Source organism: Saccoglossus kowalevskii, chromosome 3 (genome assembly GCF_978046115.1).
Source record: "Saccoglossus kowalevskii chromosome 3, keSacKowa6.1, whole genome shotgun sequence".
Lineage (NCBI taxonomy): Eukaryota > Metazoa > Hemichordata > Enteropneusta > Harrimaniidae > Saccoglossus > Saccoglossus kowalevskii.
In genome coordinates, this window is record NC_140643.1 from 36377061 (window position 1) to 36399706 (window position 22646).

At 34.1% G+C, this 22646-nt stretch overlaps 1 protein-coding gene across 1 annotated transcript in view; it reads left to right on the plus strand.

Annotated features, from left to right (window-relative positions):
• Positions 1-22646, plus strand: part of LOC100376895 (calcium/calmodulin-dependent protein kinase type 1D-like) — a 95303-nt gene that overhangs the window by 71485 nt on the left and 1172 nt on the right. The window lies entirely within an intron of this gene.

The following is a 22646-nucleotide window of genomic DNA, read 5'->3' on the forward strand; positions in this document are numbered from 1 at the left end:
CTGCAATGCTTTGACAGAGAATTCAATAACTTACTTTGTAGGTTTTATGATGCGCATCATCAGTCCATTCAAATCTGTTGAAAAATTGTGAGATATAGGATGTAAAATAACCAAATCTACTGCGTCATGTCTTCCTTGCATCCTTCTACACTGGGTAGACCTTTGTAGCCATCAAATTATTTCAATTATTTTGCCTTTTTTTTGTCAATTTCTGTGTTTGGATTGACTCTTTACATTGTTTTTCCACCATGCTGGCAGGTAGTCTGTGTAAGTTGGGTCATATTTAATCATTGAAAAGAATCATGCCGTGTTCACAATGTTTGCCGGGTATATAGGCTCACGGAAATACAAAATTAAATGACACGTTCTGGAAATGCCCACTGACTTTAATAAACAGAATGCAATGATGTTTTCTTGAGTACTCAGATACAGTTAATGAGATTTAAAGCTTGAAACATTTCAAAAGCATTGCCTAGCACCTAACTGCATGAGATCCTAACACAGGTGGGAAAACGGAAAGTTAACTTGTAGATGGATTATGACGTATTTTACAATTTGTTCCATTTAGCATCTGTCTGATAATGGTGGCCATTTTTTACTCCTGTGTGCAATGTCTGAAGAACTGCTCATTGAAAATTGGTTCATTGATGCTCTGGGACAATGCGCAGATCTGATTAGTTTGGTTTAAAATCTGTGCTTATTTTAGTAATTAATTACCTAATTTACATAATAATTAGTTGATTTTTAGCTCCGCTGTCGACTTTGTCGAGCGGAGCTTATCATATGAGTGATTGTCCGTCGACGGTGTCCGTCGTCGTCCGTGTTTTACATTTTCAACTTCTTCTTGAAAACTACAAGCCTGAATGCTTTAATACTTGGTGTATATGTACCTTGGGTAGACCTCTCTTAGATTTGTTCATTTCATAATTTCCTAATTTTGTTGAATATTTTTGTCATTTTTGGTAAAAAGTGATATTTTTGACTTCTTGTTAAAAAATGCAAGGCCAATTGCATTGATATTACATGTATAGGTACTACATGTGGACCTCTTTCAGATTTGTTAATTTCGTGGTGATATCTTCAATTATTTTTGTCATTGTTAGTGAAAAGTGATATTTTTGAATTCTTGTTGAAAACATAAAGTCCTGTTGCTTTGATACTATACATATTGTTCATTTTCTAACGATATTTTCAGTTCTTTAGTTTTAATGTGCATTGCTAACAGCGAAGCTATCTCAGCTGACAGGCTGCTTGTATAAATCTTTAGAGAGTCTGCATGCATGTTACTACCATGGTTTAGCTTTCCATCTATGAGAATAAGGGAAGAGTAGGAAATCAAACGGGCGGTTCACCGCGGTAATCACCGCGGCTCTCCGCGGTACACCGGGGAGAGCCGCGGACTGCTTATAATTAGGGGTCTCTACCGCGGTGGCCACCGATACCGGTTGCAACCGCGGTCGTAGGAAAGATGTGAAATACGTACTTAACAGTTTCCTTTGTGATTCCATGAGTCTTTGTTTCAAATACACATAGCTGTTTTTAAATCGAGCAGGTTACGAGCATCGCTGGCATGGAAATACTAAGCATATAGTAATATTATCGGCCCACGTATTTTATTAATATAAAAATCCATAAGTCCAATACTGTATACGAATTGTTGTTGCGTGAAACAATGTTGTATTTTATGCATGTATTTATCACCAATTCCAAGAGTAAAAGTCGTAACTTTCGAAGGTACGAGTATTATGACTCGTCCATACATTGCACTTACGTTTGTTACACTTGAATAAAGTCTACCACACGAAAAGAATGTTATTTACGAAGTTTTAAATAGCCGAGCCTTCCTGATTCGAGCCTCTTGTTGATTTGACAACGGTGGGTATCATTAATGTTTATTCTTTGCCTGTATCGCATTCCAGACAAAAAGTTCAAGATCGGTAAACAAGAAATGGACGAACTAAAATGTCTCCTATGTTTCACGTGCGACATGATTATTAAAAAAAACAGAGTTAAGCGGTCATGTACGTTCTATAAATCTAACCTTGCACACATAATCTTGTATTGACGTGTGTTTTTTTTGTTTTTTTTTGGTCAAAAACGACGTTGCCTTTCAGTTAACTCTTCGCGAGAGTTTACCGATTTTTTGAACAAATGTTAAGTAACTATATCGTTTTGCGTCAAACTGGGTGGCCCGAATTTAAATGTCAGTGCGTGAACTCATTGAGGTCATTGCCCATTGCCGCACGTAATTCAAACACGTGGTTATTAGAGTTCAGTCGAAATGTACGTGAATAATGCGATCGAAGTGCGCTGCGAGTTTATTATAGAAACATTTAACATTACGCATTTTATTGTATGGTTATTATTACATATTCACTTTATTTCGAATAAAATAATTCACCGATGAGTCACAAGTATTTAAAATATTTTCTCGACTTTCGTTAGACACCTGACTCCGGGACCTGACTATCTTTTTCAATGATTTACTAGTAAATGCGCCCATGTTTATATTTGCGTAATAATTACGAATGCAACGCATTATCAAGTCGGTAATATTGAAATATTCACAGACCCAATAGCCCGAGTTAGTGTCCCGACAATAATAAAAATAACTTAGTTTGCGTAATTATTATAAAAGTAATACATTGCAAAATTGAAATATTTAGAGCCCGTCAAATACTGTAAACATATTTGCGTTATTAGAAAAGCAGCACACTAAGTAAACGATGTTGAAATATTCAAAGCCAATACAGAGTTGGATACAAGTTGTGTTATTACAGTACCGCCGGATATGATAACAAATTTACGAGATCGAAGCGCGGACCAAGAAAGAAAAGGGTTGCTAAGGTAACGCGCCAGTTCAGTGCGTGACTTGGGGGTCAAACTTCGGTCAAAACACACTTGATGTCAGCAAGTTTCGCAACGTACTTGAAGTTCAATTGTGCCCCAAAATGATGTCGACGATCACTCAATTGTCGCAACGCATGTTGTACCAAGTCCATGATACACCCCGTTTCGACTTTGGCTTGCTTTTTCTTCTTAGTGCATGTTCTTGTTCACGTAAATGCGACCTCTCACCAATGTATTAAAACACTTTGAATTTATACTTATGCGTGATTATATTTGGTCTACGCGAAACATTAATCTTTCTAAACATTTTCTGAGACCATGCATGATATATATTCACAAAATAATGCGATCTTATTTTATATTATGTTGATCTCTACGTCTTTCTGGATCGTTTTGTGATTTTATTCCAAAGCTCAGGCAAATAAAATAATGTGAACTATTATAGACTAGTTTCCTAGCTTTTGGCTCAGCCAAATTGGTTTAATTTTTCATTAGAACTTTGTGATCCTTTTAATTTCCCAGTTCTTTGTGTTCATTAATGGTCTTGACAATAAGTGTGAATTGCTGTGCGAGCCCACCGCACACGACCGCGGTAAACCGGGGTCATGGAATCTATGCATAAATTTGCATAAAATGCGGTCGACCGGCGAGCACCCACCACCACCGCGGTATTGACCGCGGTGCACCGCCCGTTTGATTTCCTACTCTTCCCTAATACAAAAAGATGTTGAAATTTAGATGATGCAGTCTATGTAGGGTGTAATTACAAACAGTGTTAACTTACATACTAAATTTAGTTTTCAAGTAGATTGCAAATCATGTATACGCTAACATAAAACTAGTCTGTGTCATGATTTCCTCTGTAATTTCAAGGTCACCATGTATCAAAAAAGTACATTGTCATAGGCGTAGTTAGCGACTTGTCTGTATTAACTCGCAATGTTTTGCTGTCCAGTTGAACGTATATGATGTAAAACAATTACAGCAATTACTTCCTGCGATGACTTCCCCTTTAATTACAAGGTCATCACGTAGAATGGGATGATGTCATTGACGCAGTCAGTGAATTGTCAGAACTCTACATTTTGCTGTCAAATCACCTACGTATACAAAGTAAAAAAATTACCGCAATTACTTCCTGCGATGACTTCCCCTTTAATTACAAGGTCATCACGTATCAGAATGGAACGATGTCATTGACGCAGTCAGTGAATTGTCAGAACTCAACATTTTGCTACTAAGACATTTTAGTGACACCGGATTAGATGACCTTCCAGGTATGCATGCTGTTACAAGATTCCAGGAATATTTTCCCAACAGTAGCTAGGTCAAACCAAGTTACATTCATTGTTCATATCATGGTGATGACAAGTATTAAACCCCCCTCCCCCACCTAATGTGGCATGCAACTAACATGTACATGATTGATCCATCCGCAACTTTAGGATTTGTCACTTTGTTGGCAGTTTTACAAGGATTCTAAATATATTCGTTTTTCATGTAAGCAGACACATGATGTAGAATAATTAGAATATTTGTCATATTTGACATAGACGTAATATTATTAACATGATTCATATTTGTGTATTGAAAATGGTTATTAATTGTGGACCACATTGTAGCGACATTGTAGCCTGACTTGGATCATCTACGTCATCTATATCTAATTTCTGTTTAATCACTCTTTCATATTATACATTAGAAGACCACTCACTATCCGACCCTGGATGAACTGTCTGACCTTTGACCCATTCCAACTCATTTATGTATGTCATCACTTTATACTTGGTGCATCTTTCTTGTTAGATAACTAATAATTATGTTCACAGAGTAGGCCAATCCTGTCCACTCAAACATTTCTGCAAATTTTAACTTTGTTTTATAATTATTCTTATTATCATATTTAATTAATTTTAAGTAGTATCGTAGATAACGAAAATCCGATTAACATTTCTGTAATGATTAGTCTGTAAGGAAAACTAGACGTACATGTATGTATTGTGCTTTTTAAATTCTATTCTGAATCTAATGAGAAATAAATATGTTGAATATCATAATGGGAGGTATGGCGTTGGTATTAGAAGTGGAATGAGATCTGCTGTGAACCGCAATTCTTGTGACAAGACATAATAAATGTGTCTGGGTCAATTTTTTCAACATCTACAACTCCTCACATTATGGTGACATGTTTTGTCAAACAAAAATTTTTAGTATGATTCGCGTTCATTTATTGTATCCAAACTACGCATAGTCAGGTGGGTTTTTGGTTTACTTTCTGTTTTAAACGGTTCATTATTTTTTACTTGTATTTTTAATTAATTGTAATAAATATTTCCAATAAATAATATTTATTTTGTCATTTTGAACTGCCCAAGCTTGTGTTAGTCCAGGTATCATATTTCTTTATTTTAGAAGCGACAAGCACTATGTGGTGCAGTGTATTTTCGTAGATTTAAAGATTATCAAACTCAAAAACTAGCATTCAACCATTTATACTAACTAACCTATTTAAAATGTTATTTTAATTTGGGCATGCACTTCCAATAGAGCACATACAGTATGTCTTTGATCACACTTGAAACAGCTGCATAGAAGACGAATAATTGACATGGCCTCCTGCAACTGACAAGTGTATATTATCCCTAATCTCATGTGTGGAGAGATTAAACCTGCTGGTCATCAGCATCAAAGAAAACATTACATCCAGTGGTTATCATCATCATCATCTGAGCACTGCGTGGTCATTCATTACCAATCCTGTATGTCAGCATTTCAAGTCTAATGTAATTTATAGATTGCAGTGGTATATGATACACTGGCATAACTTCAACTTCAAATAATAGTAAATCAGATAAAATTTATTCAGATGTTTGAGACTTTCATGTGCATCTGTTTATGTTTACGGTATAATTCATTGCCATTAGTACCCGACCTATATTCATTCAACGTAACACTTTACATTTTTACATTTCACGAAATATACCTATATGTAAATAAGGAAAATTATGTCAAAAATTAACAAAGTAACTATAGAAATATACTTAAAAAAAACACTATTTGGTGGGAAAAATGTTTGCTTTAAAGCCAGATCCTAACACGACTTAGTACATGTAGCTGCCCAAAATGATTCAGGTTTTGGAATTTAAGTGTTTATTTAATAGACAGCTTTTTTTTCATGTGGATAACAATTTTGCTGATGTGAATCGGAAGCAGCTGAGCAGTCATGCATACAGTGATGATATTTGTGTTCTGGTGCAGGATGCATCAAGTAAATTCTTGCCATCAACATTTCTAACATTTTTTCTTTCAAATCATCCATCATTTTAAGGAATGTCAAATATTGATGATGATTTTCAATGTAGTATAGATTTTTAACTTGATGTTACCAGTATGTGAAGTTCTTGATGCATGTAGCCAATGCGCAGCAATAAACAAGATCTGTATAACTGTCAGATTTTTAGTGTAATCTTAATCGTGTAACAGAAAAAAAAAGAAAATGTACCCTATTTCTGATTCATGCACCTTCATCACTCTCAGCACACAGTAGTTCTTTTTTATGACATTATGCTTTTGTTTTTATTACCTCTTTTTGTTTCATGTTTGTATTATGAAAAGAATCATGTATGTCTATTCATTACTAATATAAGGTTATAGTACCCGGTATTACTGTAGCATTACTATAAATTTAACTTAAATATACCGGTATATATTTATATTATATTATTGTATTCAATCTATTTATAATATTCAATTTACAATAAATTAAAATGGAAATATTTCTTTGATTTGGGGGGATCAAGTTTGTAGTGCTACTCCTGTGTATCAAGATACTCATTGATTATGTTATGACAAAACATATAGTTCTCCAAAAGGTCTGTTATCTAATCCGGGACTGAGTTGACACATGTCAAAACATGTGTGTGAACAACTCATATTCACATCAATATAACTGCTCTTTGAATCTTTCTTTGCCATTCATTTGACTCATAATAAATACCATAACAGAAAGTAGAATCAGACAAATAGGTGTACCGTTTGCCATGTTTGGGTCAAAAAACAGATCTACAAATGAGGGCATGATTTCGGCTTGAGCCGAGTGGTTACCAAATGGGTCCTGATGAAGGTTGTGACTAAGGTGAACACAATTGTTTTAATCCCTCTGCAAAGAATTAAAAATTTCACCACATGTCAAAATCTCATAACGTGAACACAGGTATGTCCTTAAAAAACACATGAACATTTAATATTGTATAGCGTTGAAATCATACTAATTACTTTGTATATTTGAGTTCTCAGTCCCTAAGGATGCCTAAGGCATCTGAATTCTGACATGCATCAGACCATTCAATGTTGTCTCTAACTAAAGAATGTGGATCATACACATGTTTTTCTACATAAATATCTGCATTTAAAATGTATTCCCTTGAGAAGTCAGAAGCTATAAATGAATACTTGGCACATGCTCATTTCATTATCTTTTCAATACTTCTTCATGCTTTGGCCTACTTATTATTGTTGTGTGAACAGCTGTTTAACTATAGTTTAATAAATTATTTTATGGTAGCCATGACCAAGTAAGTCCAGTTTTATGCTTCAAACTATCAAAACATAAGATTATATTAACACATGTATAAAATACTGATTACTTAGATTAAGCCTGAATAGGCGATTTTCCGTACAATTGCGAGATCTCGCGAGATGTATGAAAAACGCGCATCGAACGTCTGCCGCAAAAATCGAACGATTTGATTTTGAACTAGAATTTCTTTATTTCGTAACTCACATCGACCGGCCGATCTTCGACAGAGGAATATTGCTTTCGAATACCCTTACTTAATCAAAATTGCCTTTCATCAAATGTGGACAGCACATTATTAAACATGGAAATGTCCCCCAAAATACTTCGCGTTTGTCGAATCCCACGCGATGTTTGACGCCACTACGACGCTATGACCTTTGTTTGTCCTGTTTTTACGTTCGATTTCACGCATAATGCGTGATTCTCGCAGTGAATGGAAAATGGTCTATTGCACCTGGCTGAAGTTAGAAGCATATTCATATTCATACTGGTGTGAACGTATCCCATGGGCAGATACGCATAACGTAAAATAATTGTAATGGTAGGTGTTAACTTGGGTTGGTAATAACGCTAGAGTCCCCCAACTTACATTTAAAAACATAACCATCAGAGTAAACCAAAAACATCAAACAAAATCAAATGACGTGCAATCTACTTAACTATGAATTGACGTTATATTCAACCCAAACAATGTGTTGACTCGCATCAATCAGATCTGATGTACACGCAGGTGGTATGTCAACAACAAAAACAAATTAGTGATTACATTTGCTGTTTAGCCTCCCTAACCGACAAGATAAACATTTGTAAACGTGGATATATATACTGGTGATCAATTAAAATCAAGTTGGTAATCTCATCAGCTGTCTAGGACCCCCAATGACTAGATAAACATATGGTACTTTGTGAAAATATACTGCTAACTGTCTGAATTGCTTGATATTTCATAATTGGACAACATTTTAATTTTGGGTTCAATAACTTTGAATAATGATGTAAATTTAATCTCGGGAGTATTATTTAGAAAATATTTCCTGACAATCACCAAGATATTGTGTTGCATTTTTGAGTGAACAAATCATAAAACCCCTTTATGTCACAGCATTTTTTCAGTTGCTTCTCAAAATAGGTAGGTGAATGTGTATTTTGAGCTCCATGCAGGTATTTGTATAATTATATAAACCTTTGCATCGAATAATTTAGCAAGTGAGACAACAAACTTCTTTATGATTTACCGTACAACAAATCACCAAAAACCACAGTGAAGTAACTTGGTTGAGGTTGAAAATGTTGTCTTCATTTGATGTTCTATGATTACCTCAGTAAGATTTCAATTATGACAAACACTATTTATTGCTCAAGGAACACCCAGTAGAAATTGTCATGGTAACAATATCTTTTTTGCAATTACACAGGTACCATGCAGATGTACGTAATGAAACTTTTCTGTCAGTTACTAAGCATTATTAACATTTTTCAACATTAGTTACCACAGTGAAAATTTCAATTAGTTTATAATGGTAAAAGTTATTAATACCCATGTACCTTGCAAGTACTATCACCATAGCAACATCATTTGAAGAAACATAATTATGCAAATAAGCCACAAATAAATGGCATGTCCTTGGTTGATTCAATAATTGTATAGTACTTTTGATAATAATTCTGTTGCTACTAGCCTTCGCCAATAATTGATATATCAACTTTTTAGCTCGTCTGAAAAAATATGTATATTGATTCTTATTTTTTTTTAGAAAAATATAAAACACATATTTTTTCTTTTCTCCTAAGGCTTACAGATTGTTGGATTATTCTAAGTCTGAAAGAATTTCAAAATTAATGAGCTTAGAGATATAAAATAGTATTGTTTGTTGGAAATTTAATCTTTTTAAAAAAAATGTTATTCTTGTATTTAAACAAACCAGCATAATCAATGAAAAAGCTCTGGTAAAAGCATCTTGTGAAATTGGTCTCAAAATTGTTTCTAGCTGATTTTGTTTAATACATTAAATGCCTGTATTACACCAGATGAATTTTTAATGCACATATTTCTGTGGTCTAGGTCTAGAAGAAACATTTGTTTTTTAGCTCCGCTGTCGACTTTGTCGAGCGGAGCTTATCATATGAGTGATTGTCCGTCGTCGTCGTCGTCCGTCGTCATTTTTGGTAAAAAGTGATATTTTCGACTTAAAAACCCAGAGTGCAATTGCTTTGATATTACATATATAGGTACTACATGTGGACCTCTCTCAGATTTGTTCATTTTGTGATGATATCTTCAATTCTCTAATTTTGGTGAATATTTTTGTAATTTTTGGTAAAAAGTGATATTTTCGACTTCTTGTTAAAAACCAATAGTTCAATTGCTTTGATATTACATATATAGATACTACATGTAGACCTTTCTCAGATTTGTTCATTTTGTGATGATATCTTCAGTTCTCTAATTTTGGTGAATATTTTTGTCATTTTTGGTAAAAAGTGATATTTTCGACTTCTTGTTGAAAACTGTATGTCCGATTGCTTTGATATTACATATATAGGTACTACATGTGGACCTCTCTCAGATTTGTTCATTTTGTGATGATATCTTCAATTCTCTAATTAATTTATTTTGGTGAATATTTTTGGTATTTTTGGTAAAAAGTGATATTTTCGACTTCTTGTTAAAAACTGTAAGTCTGATTGCTTTGACACTATTCATATTGTTCATTTTCTAATGATGTTTTCAGTTCTTTAATTGAAATGTGCATTGCTAACAGCGGAGCTATCTCAGCCGATAGGCTGCTTGTTTTTTGTTTTGTTTTTTCAGAATTTTAGAAGAAGAAAAATTTGGTTTTCCTAAATAATTAAAATAAAAGCACATGATCAATTATATGTGCATTTATTTTATAAAAAGGTAACTTTAATATGGGTATCTATTTTATCATAGACCCTCTAGGTCTATGATTTTATGAAAAGATATTGATCACTAACTTAAAATTTTGCTTTGTATATATCCATCGACCACTTTTTGGGTAAAATACCAGTACCTGCCTGGAGATGAGTCTTACTGATTTGTTAACAAATATATTTAATCTTCCCTGATTTAAAATTAAGAATCTCTGATCTGACCCACTATGAATTTAAAACAAAAAATGTCAGAAAATAATCAGATATGTTAAATGACATATTTCTGAAACATTTGACAAAAATACACACCAATTTAGTAGCAGTGTTTTGCATTCTTTAATTATTTTTTTGCAGTATAAATTTATTTTGAACATTTTTAATTGATCAGTGATTTATGAAAATAAGTGACAAATTTTGATAATGCATGAATCCTATGCAAACCCAAACCTGTCCTACATGATGATCTCTGTGTAAACTGGAAACCTGTCTAAACTGAACACTTTGTAAACTGTCTGAGCTGAGCTCTGCATCCACTGAAATGAAGATGAAGCCTGTGTAAACACAAATCTGTGTGAGATGGACTGTGTAAACACAAATATCTGTGTAAGATGAACCCTGTGTAAACACAAATATGTATGTAAGATGAACCCTGTGTAAACACAAATCTGTGTATTAAGATGGGCCTTGTGTAAACACAAATATGTAAGATGGATCCTGTGTAAACACAAATCTATGTAAGATGGACCCTGTGTAAACACAAAATATGTGTAAGATGAACCCTGTGTAAACACAAATCTTATTTAAGATGGACCCTGTGTAAACACAAATCTGTGTAAGATGGACCCTGTGTGTAAACACAAATCTATGTAAGATAAACCCTGTGTAAACACAAATCTGTGTAAGATGGACCTTGCGTAAACACAAATCTGTGTAAGATGGACCCTGTGTAAACACAAATCTGTTTAAGATGGACCCTGTGTAAACTCAAATCTATGTAAGATAAACCCTGTGTAAACACAAATCTGTGTAAGATGGACCTTGCGTAAACACAAATCTGTGTAAGATGGACCCTGTGTAAACACAAATCTGTTTAAGATGGACCCTGTGTAAACACAAATATATTAAGATGTACCCTGTGTAAACACAAATCTATGTATAGATGAACCCTGTGTAAAGACAAATCTGTGTAAGACTGACCTTGCGTAAACACAAATCTGTGTAAGATGGACCCTGTGTAAACACAAATCTGTGTAAGATGGACCCTGTGTAAACACAAATCTGTGTAAGATGATCCCTGTGTAAACACAAATCTATGTAAGATTAACCCTGTGTAAACACAAATATATGTAAGATGTACCCTGTGTAAACACAAATCTGTGTAAGATGAACACAGTGTAAACCAGGGGGGGGAGTTGCATGACACGATTGGTTGAAATACTCGTCTCATTTGCATAAATTAATATTCATGAGCAATGACAAATTCATCTTTTCAGTAAAATTGTGCCAAAATGCTTTCCGATAGCATACATGTTAGTTCTAAATTGATTGATTCTATCGTTACGAGCTGAAAAAATAATCGGAAAAACGATGTAAAGGTAATTTTTGAGACACATTTTCGATCAGGCTCCAGCTAACTATTGAAAGTAAACACAGGTTTTCTCTTTACCATGATCTTAGCAAGTTATGAAATTCATGGAGAATGCAGAGGCACGTTTATATTTCACTCTAGTACTATTGCTCAAAATTGCTCAAAATGTTTTCGGTGCATTTCAATGAACCACAGTGTGTGTGCATGCGCAATTTGAACGCAATAAAATCACGCGTAGAACTCGGGCTCCAGCAAGAAATTGTGGCGTCAAACTGGTTGTTGGTTAAATTGTTTTGCAATAGACATAATTTTGGAGCCTGTATTTGTCTATAAAATGTTTCTAAGTTTTGTTGAGGATTATTCTGTAAAGGAATGGCTGAAATTATTTTATCTGTTCGTAAACGGGATGTTGTTGCTTGACGATGGGCTACGGACGACTGACGTCGAAACGTTCCATTCAGATCAGATGGCACCCTCTCATGCCAATCCCCCCCCCCAGGTGTAAACACAAATCTGAAGGAAGAAGGATTAATTGAGAATTACACCAAGCTTAGGTGGCCCTGGATGCAAATGAGCTTTCCTGATATTACATCCCATAATATAACAAGTTATTTGATACCTATTATCATGGTTAATCCTTTAAAGTGGCAATGCATGTGCGCATCAACTTAAGAAACCAAGATAAGAATGTGATTAAGAATGTGATGTCAGATAACAGGTGATGATTTTCTTTACTTCACCATTGACCCTGACTATGATAGATTTCACAGGGCTGTAAAATGCAAAGAAAATTGTTGTCTTTGTTGATGGTTAACATCTTATGAGTGAAAAAAATTAGATTTGATTCTCATCATGGTCCACATTTTATGATTAAAAAAAAAGAAATTTGAAATTTCCATTCTATAATTTCTCAGATACAACATCATTTGTCTGGGGAAAAAAATTCAGCAGGAAATTTATTTGTTTCACTTCTTTCTTGTTATTCAGTCTATACATACATGTACGTATTCATCCTTGTCTTGGAAAGACGATTGTAAATGTATGCAACTGCAATTGATTTTAATTCTGCACATCAGTGAGATGTAGTTACAGATTACGTACACCGGCGATTAGAATTGAAAGATTCTCTATCTATATAGGATTTTAATTATATTAATGTCTGACTAGTATAATTGTAGTATGGTAGGGTGATGGCAGTATGCAGCTTCTTTCCATGCTTTCACTTAGATTGGAGCATTCCAATTGGAGTTAGGGGTGAGAGGTACATTTCAAGAGGGATTTTCTTATATATATATATATATATACATTTGTTCAAATAATATTCATGAGATATGTCTACGTCATAACCTCGTTAAAGGTTATTAGCATATTGTGTATGCAGTGCGCATGCTTTGGGCTCTTTTTTCGTATTCCACAACGCGTGCGTCAATTGAAGATTACTTTCCATGCATCGTATTATTCAACACTGTCAATGAGGTTTCACCATATTGATGGTGCTGAAGGTTGTGTTCGTATTCGAAACCCAAATATAAGCGACACTACCAGATATATACAACAGCTAACAAGCCACACCAACCCAGTGACAGCTGAGGATTTGTACACATGCACTCCCACCATGCCATACACTGTAATATGCAATTACAATTCTGGTTTCCCCATAACTCTGTAAACAACACACAGACATCACTCTTGGTTCAGGCGCACGGATCACTTCATGGGGGATGGGGGTATATAGTGCATATGCTGAATTTCAAACAAGCAATGCAATTTTGTTGATCATTGATTTTGCTATTTGATAGAACAATAGACATGCAACGCCCAAATATTTGAAATAGTTTTTAAAAGATAGCTGAGTGAACATGGGGGGGGGGGTTTACAAAAGGGGGCAGCTAGAAGAACTACATAAATACAGTTGAGAAACGTGGATTAACTGAAAAAGAGCTGGTGTGTGTGTGTTTCACTGAGTAAATATGACCATGACATAGTTTTTTAACTCCCAAAATATTCCCTAAAAAAATATTTCGCTATAGAAAAAAATAATTTGCATGTTCGTTTATCTTGTTTAGGCAGAACAGTGAGCAAAATTTCAGAAACTGACACGAGTTAGTTGAGGGGATTTTTAACGATATGAATTGAAGACCCGGATGAGTAGTGTAATGCAATTCTGTATTTTTGGAACATTTTAAATTTGTCCTACCTTCCTGTTTGTTGCCCTTAGATCATGCAATATGTGCAAGTGCACAAACGATAAATGCACAAACGCTGTCAATTTAGAAATCAGGAATTACTTGGATTAATTAGTCCCCGTTTGGATGCAGTCCGAAAATGGGGACTTGTGTTTTGACCTCTGTGCATCCGTGCTTTCGTGTGTGCGTGCGTCAGACCCTGTATCTTAGAAATGCCTGGACCAATCACATTTAAACTTCGCACATACATCATACATGGTATTATACATATGCACATCAATTTGTTTCACGATCTGATTCAAGATGGCCGAATGGCGAATATTTTTGTACTGAAAAATCAGCAAAATTAAGCATTTCTCGGCTGTTTACAGATGGATTTTGTTCAAACTTGGTATACACATTGGACATTACGGGTTCCTGATGCACGTCATTTTATTTTTCAGATCGGATTCAAAATGGCAGACTGGCAGCCATTTTGTTTGAATGAATGGGCTTCTAGAGCCATATCTCTGACATGCTTTGACTGAATATGTTCAAATTTTATATATTCATTATACATCATGTTATAGATATATACATGTATTCAAAATGGCTGATTTTGTTTTAATTAATACTGTTCCAGAGCAATATTTCTCAATATAGACAAGTACTCGCTTGACTATCAGATACAAATGTCAATCATTTTAATGTTAAACAATCATCATAATCATATTCCTGATATGATTATATTCCAGCTATATTACTATAAACAAAACTATATATCTTAAATTTGATAACTAACGGGAACTGTGCCATGCATGGCTTGTTAATTACAACTTAACATTCAAAATATGATGCAGTAAATTTCAGCTATTTTGATGTTACCGGATACTAGCGATAAGTTCAGTGTTATATATATGAGTGTGCCTACTGACTTATGCCTTTTGAACTTATACAAAGTGTATTTATAGTTAACAATTGGGAAAGGCCATCAGCACTCTTGCTAGTTCAAGTTCTAGATTGTAAGTTAAAAAGTACGAAACAGGGTTTGTTATCTATCAATTATTATAAAATAAAATGAAAGGATTATAGTTTATGAGCAAATATGTCATATGAAACTGTTACTGTTGAAAATGTTTCAATTTAAGAGTTATTTTAATTTGGTGTAATACGCACAAAATAAACAAATACTTTATTATTACTTGGTACGTGTTCTCAGATCAATCAGCAAATGTTTTCACTGATGGATCTTCAATTTTTCTCATCATCACTGTTTTGATATTTTGTAAATTCCTGTAATTTATTTGTAATTTTGAACAAAATGAACATAATTTTCTATTGCCTGCTAATCATGATTGCCATTTTTGACAAAGATTTGTTTTTTGAAAGCTGACAAAAGTGGATCAGAAGTGTGACATACATGTAATGACTGAGTTGTCACCATTCTCCACTGATAGTGCCTGTCTGACAATACATTAATTACTGTACAATTTTTTTAGCTAGCATGTTCAGATAATATAGCTATGAGAAAATATATTATTACCATGAGGTTGTATGCATTTTAATAGCTCAATTAAAATTGAGTTAATTGATGCCATTGAGCTATTTGCCAAAATGGTATATATTTTTAAAGTATTGTACTCTGCATTATAGTTTGGCTATATTGTATAGTTAGGCTCATCTAAACTGAAGGTAATTTCTTTGCCACAACTATTAGAAGATATTAATTCCATCAGGGACTCAATGAACCATAATCTTTGTGAAAATATTTTCATGAAATGATCAGTGCAAAAGAAATAATTTTTTTTTTTTTATACTGATATATGTCCTGTAGGGCCTCCTAATGTCGAAAATACAATTGGAATGTCATATATTATTTCTTGGAATTTGAAATTAAATTGAGATTTACAGCCATAATTTAATTATCAAATAATATTGAAATATCTGATAATTGTTTTTTGAGAATTGCACTTTTGGCAAAACTGACTTGTAGATGAACTAATTTTTAACTCAGATTTACAGCATTTATGTCAGAATATTGTTTGTATGGCTAGGAAAAAAAATGAGTAACACAGGATGATGGTTGGTTAAATTGTGGTTAGATGTTAACACATATACTTTAATAATACTTGTAATGCCCTTCCAGTAGCTCCCATGCCAAGGCCATACAAAATATCCATTATGATATTTAGAACCTGGTGGCTTGATACTGTTAATACTATATTACCACTCATTGAGAATAAAAATGGAATTACTTACTGTAGGGAAGCATAGATGTGTGTATGACACACAAAACATGATCTTAGTTCATAACCATGAAAGTATGTGCTTTATATACATTTAAAATATAGTTATGAAATATAGTTATGAAAAGTATAAAGACCAGTAGTGGTTGGGGAGAGGTGGCTTTATTAATAATGGTGTCACTGTACTGGTGGTACTTAATAAGTAACTTAATTTTTTTACTTTATTAGTCACTGAGTCACTGTATAAAGTTATATTTAAGTCATTCCTTTCAGTAGTATTGTATGATTAACTCATTACTATCACTAACTATGTATGACATAGTTTAAAATATTATATTTCATCAAATAACCCCTCGCTTCTTGCCAAGACTAAATAATTTAGATAAACAGGGAGGTTGTAGGAAGAGGTAAACACAGAATAATCCACTGCTGGTGAAATGTCTAGATCAGCTGCAGTAAAAGTAGTGGCAATTATACAGTACACTCATTCTGTGTATGTAATATTGTTTTTCTGTTTTTCCTTTCTTTAGCAATCACTGCTTGACTTTTCATCCCTCTATCTGACCCTTCACCTTTTTTATCTGATCTTCTGCCTAACACTCTCTTTGACACCAAAGATTCCCACCATATTTCGCCAGGTTTTATGATATGCAATGTAGGTTAGGTTTCAAAGACATGCTGTCATGCATGCTTTTATTGTGACCGTTGCTCTGTATTTTTTGCATTACTCATAATTGTTGATGTGTGTCAGGGTGAGAGCTAGAAAAAAAGTGTTGTATTATATGTACATTGGTTTGCCTTGTTTCTTTCTGCTCCTGTACCAGACCTAATAAAAGTACAAACATGCACTCATTCCAATTGGCTATGTCTAATCAACTTTTTTAGCATGTTGAATTAATTTAAACAAGTTTTATTACTGTTTGAACTTCTTTTAAATCATTGTACATTTATAAAGACGGATACTGATGTTTCATCTAAATCCTCCCTGGCATGCATGCCGTAGTCATTTGTGCAAATTATAAAAAGGAATTTTACTCTGACCTCTTATTAATGGAATATTGCTCTATAAATCCTAGTTCATAAAGGTTGACTTTTAGGATAATTTATCATCTGCATAGTGTCCTGTTTTATCATTAAGAGAGTTTGCTATCTGGAATTATGAAAGATTTACATGATCTTATGCTTTGGCTGCAGCACGTTACTGCCTATTAAAACTACATTAATGTATTGCTCCTGTAGCCATTAGGGAAATTTAGTAGATGTTTTCGTAGATTACGTCTTAAACTTGGAGAACTGTTGCTAGGATAAAACATGCAATATTCTCGTTTTTGTGTGTGTGTGTGTGTGTGTGGTTCCAATCATCAGCATGCAATTGTAGAGCTACGTGGAACATTAAGGTTTTGTCGTTTATTTTGCCTCTGTGCTCATTCTTTGCATTATACTGCATTTCACAGGTGGATAATAGGAGAGATTGGTTGCTAGGCAATGAATTTGAAGATGTCTGCGTTAGTGTTATTAACATATTAAGGAGTATTAGATACCCAGAAAAACATTGTTTCCCATACTTGGTGCTTCACATTACAGGATAGATAATACTAAAAAATCAGGGTCACCATTACCCTGCAATTTTTATTATGTTATTGAGAACTCTGTAATATACAATAAATGTATATGCTGAATGTGTCTAGGCATTCATACTTTTTTTTTTTAGCTTCGCTGTCGACTTTGTCGAGCGGAGCTTATCATATGAGTGACTGTCCGCCGGTGTCTGTCGCCTGTGTCAACTTTTTACTTTTTTGACTTCTTCTTGAAAACTACAATTTTTATTGCTTTGATACTTGGTGTATATGTACCTTGGGCAGACCTTTCTTAGATTTGTTCATTTCGTGATGATATCTTTTTAATGAATATTTTTGTCATTTTTGATGACAAGTGATATTATTGGATTCTTGTTAAAAACCGCAAATCTGATTGCTTTGATGTTATACATGTAGGTACTACAGATATACCTATCTCACATTTGTTCATTTTCTAATGATATTGAGTTTTTTAATTGAAATGTGCATTACTAACAGTGGAGCTATCTCAGCCGAAAGGCTGCTTGTTGTCATATCTCATTATCAGGTCGCATCTATTCATTTGTGAACTCTTCTAATGTACTGTATTTGTTCTATTAGTAGCATATGCATAAATATGAATAAAAGCTGTAAATCATATTGAGTATAGGTAATGTTTGGATTAATGTACATGTATTAGAGCAACTACAATACAGCTTATTCAATACAGAACCAAATTAGGCAGAATATTTAAATATTGCCTGAATGAGATGTTTAGTTGTTTTATACGGTTGAAGAAAGACACCTTCTTAGCTAGCATGTAATATTAACTAATCTACAATGAGATGGGAGGATTTTTTTAGCTGAATTAGGATTCTCTGAATTTAGTCATTGAATCCAAATGGCTGAACTGGCATTCACAGTTGGTGATTTCACACAATGATGGCTTTTACAGTATTGAATGTGTGGTCAGCATTATAAGTGGCTTGACATAGAGAATAACTTTATCTCTTGTGAGTGTTTATACATAGAAGAAATGACTCGATCAACACAGTAGCTGAGAAGTCCTTCACACACGCCACGACTGTTAATTTAAATCATCCACTTGTTACTGCTGCTAATTGATGCTTTGATGTGTTCCCATAGATACCCTGTAATCTCAACCCCTACTCATAAAAGCTTAGATAAATGGACTGATAGGGCATCCCATGTGTAAAAAACTGGAATGTATAGCACTACTTAACAGATATTATTACTATATAGCCCAGACTTTAGCTATTTCTCCTGATATATGTATATACCGGGTATAAGCTATACTAAATAAGTTGTAATTCTTTTCAGAATTTTGTTGGTCTGGCTTTTGTTAATGAACTATTACATGTGTCCTATTTAGTAACTGTACAAGGGTAGCCTGCCCTACCACCATAAGTAGGTGAAGGTTTCAGATACTTAATAAGATGTGCATAATATAGTTTTATTGTGTCACTTTTTTTTAGTACCGGGTAGTAGGTGTAATCCACACTGTGCTGCTGAGCTGAGATTTCAGCTGTCTAGTCAAATTATAGAGAGTGCTTTTTAATTGTCTTTGACACTATTTTATCTTCTTCATCTTCAAGCCTTATTGACTTTAAATCATCCTGATGAAAATTACATTTTGTTTTGCTGCTAATGCAGAAGACTCAAGGTCTTTTTCATCATGATATATTCTGCCTTTCTATTTCAGGTGACCCATTGTTCTGGTGTAGGTTTTTTCCTGTAAATTCACACTTTGTTCTTATGCAAATTGTAAACTGCTACAGTTGTATTCATATGCTAAGTGGTATTGCCACAGTTGTATTCATATGCTAAGTGGTATTGCCACAGTTGTATTCATATGCTAAGTGGTATTGCCACAGTTGTATTCATATGCTAAGTGGTATTGCCACAGTTGTATTCATATGCTAAGTGGTATTGCCACAGTTGTATTCATATGCTAAGTGGTATTGCCACAGTTGTATTCATATGGTAAGTGGTATTGCCACAGTTGTATTCATATGCTAAGTAAAATTGCCACAGTTGTATTCATATGCTAAGTGGTATTGCCACAGTTGTATTCATATGCTAAGTGGTATTGCCACAGTTGTATTCATATGCTAAGTGGTATTGCCACAGTTGTATTCATATGCTAAGTGGTATTGCCACAGTTGTATTCATATGCTAAGTAAAATTGCCACAGTTGTATTCATATGCTAAGTGGTATTGCCACATTTTTATTCATATGCCAAGTAAAATTTCCACAGTTGCATTCATATGCTAAGTGGTATTGCCACAGTTGTATTCATATGCTAAGTGGTATTGCCACAGTTGTATTCATATGCTAAGTAAAATTGCCACAGTTGTATTTATATGCTAAGTGATATTGCCACAGTTGTATTCATATGCTAAGTGGTATTGCCACAGTTGTATTCATATGCTAAGTGGTATTGCCACAGTTGTATTCATATGCTAAGTGGTATTGCCACAGTTGTATTCATATGCTAAGTGGTATTGCCACAGTTGTATTCATATGCTAAGTGGTATTGCCACAGTTGTATTCATATGCTAAGTGGTATTGCCACAGTTGTATTCATATGCTCAGTGGTATTGCCACAGTTGTATTCATATGCTAAGTGGTATTGCCACAGTTGTATTCATAGGCTAAGTAAAATTTCCACAGTTGTATTCATATGCTAAGTGGTATTGCCACAGTTGTATTCATATGCTAAGTAAAATTTCCACAGTTGTATTCATATGCTAAGTGGTATTGCCACAGTTGTATTCATATGCTAAGTGGTATTGCCACAGTTGTATTCATATGCTAAGTGGTATTGCCACAGTTGTATTCATATGCTAAGTGGTATTGCCGCAGTTGTATTCATATGCTAAGTGGTATTGCCGCAGTTGTATTCATATGCTAAGTGGTATTGCCACAGTTGTATTCATATGCTAAGTGGTATTGCCACAGTTGTATTCATATGCTAAGTGGTATTGCCACAGTTGTATTCATATGCTAAGTGGTATTGCCACAGTTGTATTCATATGCTAAGTGGTATTGCCACAGTTGTATTCATATGCTAAGTAAAATTTCCACAGTTGTATTCATATGCTAAGTGGTATTGCCACAGTTGTATTCATATGCTAAGTGGTATTGCCACAGTTGTATTCATATGCTAAGTGGTATTGCCACAGTTGTATTCATATGCTAAGTGGTATTGCCACAGTTGTATTCATATGCTAAGTAAAATTGCCACAGTTGTATTCATATGCTAAGTGGTATTGCCACAGTTGTATTCATATGCCAAGTAAAATTGCCACAGTTGTATTCATATGCTAAGTGGTATTGCCACAGTTGTATTCATATGCTAAGTGGTATTGCCACAGTTGTATTCATATGCTAAGTGGTATTGCCACAGTTGTATTCATATGCTAAGTGGTATTGCCACAGTTGTATTCATATGCTAAGTGGTATTGCCACAGTTGTATTCATATGCTAAGTAAAATTTCCACAGTTGTATTCATATGCTAAGTGGTATTGCCACAGTTGTATTCATATGCTAAGTAAAATTGCCACAGTTGTATTCATATGCTAAGTGGTATTGCCACAGTTGTATTCATATGCTAAGTGGTATTGCCACAGTTGTATTCATATGCTAAGTGGTATTGCCACAGTTGTATTCATATGCTAAGTGGTATTGCCACAGTTGTATTCATATGCTAAGTGGTATTGCCACAGTTGTATTCATATGCTAAGTGGTATTGCCACAGTTGTATTCATATGCTAAGTGGTATTGCCACAGTTGTATTCATATGCTAAGTAAAATTGCCACAGTTGTATTCATATGCTAAGTGGTATTGCCACAGTTGTATTCATATGCTAAGTAAAATTGCCACAGTTGTATTCATATGCTAAGTGGTATTGCCACAGTTGTATTCATATGCTAAGTGGTATTGCCACAGTTGTATTCATATGCTAAGTGGTATTGCCACAGTTGTATTCATATGCTAAGTGGTATTGCCACAGTTGTATTCATATGCTAAGTAAAATTTCCACAGTTGTATTCATATGCTAAGTGGTATTGCCACAGTTGTATTCATATGCTAAGTAAAATTGCCACAGTTGTATTCATATGCTAAGTGGTATTGCCACAGTTGTATTCATATGCTAAGTGGTATTGCCACAGTTGTATTCATATGCTAAGTGGTATTGCCACAGTTGTATTCATATGCTAAGTAAAATTGCCACAGTTGTATTCATATGCTAAGTGGTATTGCCACAGTTGTATTCATATGCTAAGTAATGGTATTGCCACAGTTGTATTCATATGCTAAGTAAAATTGCCACAGTTGTATTAATATGCTATGTGGTATTGCCACAGTTGTATTCATATGCTAAGTAAAATTTCCACAGTTGTATTCATATGCAGAGTGCAACTGTACATAGCATGTAAACCAGCTTTGCATTATATACAATGTAGCTACATACCTTGTAAACTTTGTAATTGTAAATCCGACCTTGCACCTTGGCTAAGACTGCAGTTCAGTCAAAGAGTTTGATAGCTTAATGACTGAGTTATTGAGGTCTTGTGTGTTTTACAAGATGATGACCTCAACTGTATTATAGCATTTACAATAATTAACATACACTCATTAACATACACTAACTCATTTGATTACTTTCTTAGCATTGTAAAGGAATCTCTACATGCTATTTTCACAAATATTAATGAATTTAATAAATAATTATATACCTCA